Below are 7,822 nucleotides of genomic sequence, written 5' to 3'. Positions count from 1 at the left end.
TTAGATAAAGTCTTGAGTATCCCACTATAAACGACTCAAATTTACGTGTTGGTGCATTTCCTTTCATTCCAATATATTGGTGAGTGCACCATTAAGGTAACCGGGCCCTCCCTATGGAGTGTGTGGCTGTAAGTACCGGATCCTAAGTCCACGGTTCACATAGTTCACGTTTTCCACTCTTGCATGTTTTTCTCGGATTTTTGAGTCATGTTTCTCTATGGTGTGAATTATGTCTTTATTGCTTATTGTTTTTCCTTCTAAAAATAAAATAAAAAATAAAAAATAAAAATAAACATAGTAATCTAGGAAGTCTCGAAATCGACTTTAAAAGACCCATCGCTAAAACAAATTTTCTAAGCTTTGTAAAAAAATTTATTTTTGGGGTGGGGTGTTAAATGTTCCGCATACTAAAATGTTTTATGTCCCATTAGAGTTGCTTAGGCCGTTTTATTGTATTACGATTCGGATTGACATAATCTATTAATTTAGATTTCATTCGTTTCGATAACTTACGTCATGCACGCATTTCGAGGCGTTTTCCACTATCACGTATGTCATCTGAAGTCGGAATAGAGTGTTTTATGGATCATTGGATAGGAAATTCTCTCCTGATCATTTCCATATCTCATTCGCAAAAATCGGACCGGTAACGAAGCGGGAATTTTGATTTGAAATTCGCGAAAAAAATCGAAAAAATCAAAAATTTCGATTTTGGGCTTGGGCCCAACCCGCGCCCATGGAGAGCGCGCTCGCGCTCTTACCTTCTTTAGCAACAGTTCATCGTTTTCATCTTCCACCGCCATTAACAAACCTCCAAACCTAGAAAATAAAAATTAAAAAGAAATACCATAAACCCACGCCAAAAATCAAATCCCAACCCCAAATCGACTTCAAACAACAACCACCACAAACCCCACCGATTTTAAGCACTAAAAACCACCGAAATTTATAAAAATTGGTGCTGCGCCACCACTCCATCACCACCACTGTTCTTTAGGTCGGTCAAGCTAATCCACCACCACCACATCATATTTAGACCCTCACCCATTCCAAACACTAGATGGCTCAACGCCAATCATACCGAGCAAGTTTTCATCGCCGACCATTTCGCCGCTTTTACGGTGACGAAATGGCTAGTAGAGACTGAATAGTCTCGGTACTTTCGATCAAGACTTCTACCACGAAGACTTGGTCCGACGATTCTACAACACCGGGAGTTGGAGGGGAGTAGGATTTTGTGATGGTCGGGAAGAGAAGCGGAGTTGACTCACTGGCTGTTGGTCGAGATTCTAGGCATTCCGCCTAGAATCAATCTGATGCCACTTTACAGGATCCTCGGTTTGACGGGTAGAGCCGTTGATGGGCGCTATCGTCATCAATGGGAGTTACAATCCAAACTCCCATTGTGTTCGCCATGCATCCTCGGGACCAACCAACCGGCTCGGTGGATTGGTCGGAATGTCCCCAGGCAAGGACAAGGTCAATGACATCGGTCCGACCTGCCTCCATCGCCCTATGGGTACTCCAGAGCGGAAGTATGATTTCTGCATCCCGCAGTTTTTTTGGCCGAACGTTATTAGGGGTTCGGAAGGTCTTTGGCACCTCCCCTCGTGCTTATTACTAAGATCATGTCAAGATGAAAGCAACTCCCCGTGATCCGGAGGATTTACATTACCCCCTCGCACCGTGAACCCGCGTATCTATAGGAGCGTGCCCAACAAGTATGGAGGAGGGCTGAGGATAGAGAGGAAGAAGAAGAGGAGGTCGGGGACAGCAGGAGGATTCGGAGGAGGATGAGGAGGATGGCACTTGCTTTGATACGGATGCCTTCCGAGGTGTTGGTCTGATCTTTGCGCGCATGACTATGCTTCATAGGGGCATCGTTCACTCAACACTCTGTCGTGGCAGACCTCCGGACTCCGACTGGCGGTGCACCATTCATCACAACTTCGAGATCCGCACCTGGAGGGAGGATGAGAGATGGGAGCAAAGCGAGGGAGATGGAAGCCCAAATACCGGTTTAGAGTGGATATGCTAGCACGCTTCCCACCTCATACAGACTCTGCCTCGAGGACACAAACTTACGAGGGCATGAGCTGTCGCCGACGGCGAAGACGATCGCTGCCGGACCTTCCGAGCCCGTGGAGCCACCACTAGAGATCGTGCCCTCAGCCACCACCGGCGGTGTGTTTAGAGGATGAGGAGTGATAGTCGAAGTTATTTTTGTTTTATAAGTTGTTGTTTTATTTACTTTTGTTGTTTTATTGTAATGTAACTTTTATTTCCGTAATTTGAATTTTGTAAGTGAAAGGACCTCCGAATGAAAATTTTTAATATAAGGGGTTATTTTCAGTTTGTGTGCTTGTTTCATATTGACCCCACCTTCCCAACTTGTTTGGGGGGTGGTTTGATTATGTCAAGTCGTATTTTTATAAAAACCCTAGTGTTAGAATTTCTCATTGAGTAAGGTGAAAATATGGTAGTTTAGGCATATCTATGATTGAGAATCATTGTAGGATGAAATCTAGATTAAATAGGTACATTCACCATAAAATCCAAATAAGAGATCTTGGGTTTGAATTAGAATCCGGGAGATGAGTTGTTTCCGCTTTCGAAGTTTGGAAATTTTGGATTTCCTGAACTGCCGTAATTAAGTTTGGCAACTTTCCGATCCATTCTAGCAACTTTATACCTATATAAACTTGATACAATCTATCCTCACAACTCACACTACACCTAAACTCCATCACTCACCCCTTCACACCCGCCGATTCCCACGTTTAGCCTCCATTTTCACAAAATCGCAACTCGAGCCCAGCGCCCTAGTTAATGGCCTTCACCACCTACACTTCTGTCGTAAAATTTTGCTCGAGGCCTTCGCTTCCAGCCGTCAAAGCGCGACCAGCTAAAGTTAATGAACTCTAAAATACAAAGAGCGCTACCGCTCCCTATGTTAAAGCGCCGCCAACGCTTTGACTTCTTCGGACCAGAAAAATTCCAGTTTTCGCTGTTTGTGCCGGTCGTTTTGCAGCTATTCCAGAACGTAGTTTTGAGATGACATCTCCCATAATAATACCGAACGATCTTTTCGAAGATTTGTTCCAAAGCACTACTTATGGTGCTTGGTTTCATGAGGTGATCACATCGTTGGCTGGAACCTCTTATGGTAAGACCGGCTGAACTTTATTCTCCAAAGACTTGCATCTTATTTTATAATAACTGCATTTTCTTTGAGAGACCGGATGGAGAACAAGTGTTCTCCATCACCATTGACGATGAACCAATGGAAATTACCGTGTTCTTGCTAGCATTTGTTCTTGGACTTGCTATGCCCGCCCACGAGATACAAGACCCATGGTGCTATTGGGTCGATAATATGCATGTCTATACTTATGAGTCTTTGCACGAGGCTTATGGGGCGTGCATTTTCCAGATTGAGGACCAAGGGGACTATAACGTTATACGCGGTAGCCCCCCCATGAACATAGGAACTGTAATGTTTTGGATTATGCTAAACATTTTAGGGAATGGCGTTTTTCTTACGTGAATGGCGCCACTTGCGCCGTTTTCCTTGCTTTAGCCAATGGACCCGGTTCTATGACCTTCCCGTGACTTTGATGTCTAGTTTAGCACGAGCCCATACCATGAGGCATAAGTACCTTCTTATGCCTGTTCTAATTTCACGTATTATGCTATATATTTCTTTCCTGTTTTTTTGTACACGTTTCACGGATTGGATTAAGGTAGACACGGTCGCGACCCACCAATAGTATTATTCGATCTTTCCGTCAAATGACTTGGCATGGGTGGCGGATACAACCTCACCAGTTGCACCCTACACCCCATCGGACCAAGTGGCACTTAATAGGTTAGCAACCATAGATGATAAATGGCGTGAAGCCCGGCAAATTATCATAGCATGGCAAGGCGCTGAAGGAACCTCACTTCTTTATAGAAGTAGAGGATGACGAAGATGACGAATAACAACGGAGGGAGTGGAGGTAAGTTTTAGTTACGTTAAGTGTCCGCTATGTCCCAAGCAATTTAATTATGTTAACCCCATAATGGGTAGAACTCTTATAGAGTTGTGTCGGGTTTTATTTCCTATATTAGTGCGTTCTAACTTTGTTTTGCGGATGTTCTTTATTTCCACACGCGTTTCAATGGTATTTTTCCTACCCTCTTTATTTAAATGCTTTGAGGACAAAGCATGCTTTTGTTTTGGGGCATAGAAACACGTGTAATTAAGACATCTCGCTACGATATAGATAGACATAATATGCATTTGTTTTCTAGTTAAAATTTCAAAAATTTAAAAATATAAATAAATAAGTCATGCTATACACTTAGGAATATTGGTATTGTTCTTTCTCCATGCTTTTAACAATCTAGAAGTCTCACATAGTCATTGCATCGTAATAATTGTTAGAAACTTAGGTTAATAATGTGAGGTAATAATCTTTGCATCTATCTATAAATATATTACATGAGTATCTATGATTGTTAGCGAGAAGTTTCAAAATCTAGGCTAGAGTACTTATTCTACAAATCCTGTGAGAATATAGCCTAAAGCCTTATATGAGCTAAACATTTGAGAAATGACACAAGGGAGAAGTAAAATCCGGAGAGAAATCACACGCCCACTTGCTTGATCACTAAACCATATCCTAAGTGAGAATTTAGGCCGCCTTTGGATCGATATAGCCAGAAATTCAAACCTATGAATTATTTTCCGCTAGTCGCCACTCTGAGCCTTTCATTAGCCCTTCCATAAACCACAATTCCTTTACCCTTGCAAAAAAAAAAAAAAAACAAAAAAAAAAAAAAAAAGAGAATAAATCAACCTACCCAATTTAGAATAAGTCCGGAATAGAATGAGTGAAGAAAGAAGAAGAGAAAAACCCTGTAAAACAAAAAAATTGTTAGTTGCTTCAGAAAAATAAAGAAAAGAAGTTTCCATCCAAAGAAAAGAAAAATAGAAATAAAATAAAAACTCAAAAAATAGAAATAAAAAAGGGAGTCAAAAAGCCAAAGAAAAGAAAAAAAAAAATATGGCTAAGGATGGAAACAAAGTATAGAAGCAAAAAAGAAAATAACAAGGTTTTCTCTAAGTTACATAATCTGAAGACTCTATTATCTCGGACTTGTCCTTTGAATATCCATTTCCTTCCTTCTTAAACCACCCTAATCCCCGTAACACCTAATAAAGACCTCTAGCTCAATTAGGAATAGGTTAGTGTGATAGTAAGTGGCAGGATGTGTTTGATCGACCGGCTTCCTTGTTGTCATTGAGATTGTAAGGTAAAGTGTACCCATCACTGTATTAATGGAGTAGCTTAAACTTGAGTGGAAAAATCAGAGTGTTGTTTCTTGACTATTATTGTGAGAACCTACTTAAGGACTATTATTCCGAAGTTTTCAGAAACAAACCCGCTAAACATTTGATAGTACTACTCATTGTATATATATTTATTGTAGATGATTGATTATTACGCATATATTAACTTAGGGTTTTGACCGTTATTCTTGTGTGATTGCTAGAGAGATGTATAGATAGTTGAGCATGAATAAGGAAACAATAGTTTTATTTTCTTAGTCGTTGTAGTATAGATGAAGTTTGTGAGTACCTTCATCGAAAACTCTCACGAGGGCTATAACTCGTCCACTAGGGAATTCCTAGTGGTTTAAGGCCTTGTTGCATATGGTCAATGCAATCGCACTCAAAAAAACGAGATTAGGTAGAACTCCATTTTGGTCACTTATTCTAATTTCTCATCTTTGCTTGAGGACAAACAAAATGTCATTTTGGGTGGTTTGATAAGAGCCCAAAACTGTAGTTTTAACCCCTTAATAATCATAATGTTAGACCAATTATGTGAATAATAAGTAAGAGTTAATACTGATTAAGTGTTTTTATGCATTTCGGGCTTCAAAGTCCATTATGTGCGAGAAATGTGCCACTTTTAGCGAGATAAAGGAGCAAAAGTCACAGAACTTCCGAATGCCATATCTTTGGACTCGAGACCTCGAATGAGGCCTACCTTATGTCAAAACGACCGGCTCGAAAGAGCTTTGCAATGGTCCAAGCCTTGACCCAATCAGAGGAGCAGAAGTGGACGAAAAGTCTGTGGAAGCCAACTGCAGCTGAAGAGGCCTTTTGGATTTGAAAGAATTGGGTTTTGGGCCTGATTCTCTGGCCCAAAACATGGCTCCAAGCCCATGCACGATTTTTGGATCTGAATGTATAAAAAAAAAAGCTTAATTCTTTGTTAATGGTAGATAAAATAGTAGAGAATTAGGGTAGATAGCTTAGAATAGAAAGTAGCCATTAAAATAGCTTCTAGATCTAGATTTAATTGTTTTCTTTAATTAGTTTCAAATCCCTTATTAGATTAAACCTTTGGATCTTGTTCTTCAAATTAATTAGATCAATAAAGTAGTATTTCTTATCAATTTCGATTTTTGTCAAATCCATTTCTAGATCTAATTTCAATTCTTGTCCTTATTTCAATTTAGTCATTAAATTAGATTTCATTATTGTTAAATTAAGTAAATTTCAATGCTTTATATTATGATTAGTTTTAATATAAATGGAAATGATTATGAATGAATCAAGGCTAAACCTCCATTAGAGGGGTTGTGAAGCCTTGATGAAAGCTTGAGTCCCATTATCGTAGAGTCGCCGATTTTCTATTCCACTCTAGAAATGATTAGTTCACCATGAGAATGGGTTTAATTGTTCACATGCTAGTTATGATTGGTAGAAATGCCATGTATAATTAGGGATTAGGAATAACCAATTGTTCTTGATGGGCAGTTCATTCGATTACTTAACGATTAAATCGTTAGTGGATTAAGTTGAGTTAAGGTGGAATCAATCCCCTCTAACTCCTTATCATAGAATCAACGTAGCCTTCCCATAATTATTAGATAATGTCGACTAGTTGCATCTTGTGGGTAGTTGCATCGTAGTATAATTCCCTTCGTAAAACTCTCATAGACTTAAAAACGACTAGTTAGATTAGAAAACATCCATGCTAGAGCACTAGGAGTGGAACGAACTTATCTACTCCACTATATCTCATAGGATTGAGAGTAGAAATCTTTGATAATTCAAGCACGTAAAAGACCAGTTTAGTTTACTTACGTTTTGAATTCTTAGTTCATTACGTAGGTAAACTACGTCATTTTAACATTTATCACCAGCCTTAAAAAAAGAATGCGATAGGTTTCGCGGTTCAGGAGATGCAATAGAGCGAAGTTTCAAATGATTGATCTAGTTTCATCGATCACGCTTCTAGTTGAAGCGGTTGATGATGAAAAGAAACCAAAGCAAGGAAGGCAGTCCTTGGCTTACGAATGGCCCCATATCCCGGCTAGTCGAGATATACACAGTTCTGTCACAGTATAGACACAGTTGCAACAAACTGTGTTCTCACGGTTATATAGACACAGTTCTTGCAACAAACCGTGTTCTCATCACAAGATATGAACACGATTCGCAACAAACTGTGTCTCCTGAACATAACACACCCTCCACACAGTTGCAACAAACCATTTTCTTTTTTCATTATAGCAGCAGAACCTTCTGTTTGTTTACTTTTAAGCGGGTTCTAATAAGAACTTCTACTACAATTGTGATTGACGCATAGACTCGCACAATTTACACCCAAAAGTATATCATCCATCTTTATCGTAGGGGATTGTTCATGCTGTCTAGAACCTAGGAGGTCATGGTTCAAGTCAGAGTCTCTATATGCTAGTGGTTGCTAGTTCCTATGGACTTACAAATTCTCATTAGGAGTTACAAACTTTTCAGGCA

The sequence above is a fragment of the Coptis chinensis genome, chromosome 8 (genome assembly GCF_015680905.1).
Source record: "Coptis chinensis isolate HL-2020 chromosome 8, ASM1568090v1, whole genome shotgun sequence".
NCBI lineage: Eukaryota > Viridiplantae > Streptophyta > Magnoliopsida > Ranunculales > Ranunculaceae > Coptis > Coptis chinensis.
This window is presented reverse-complemented; position numbering follows the sequence as displayed.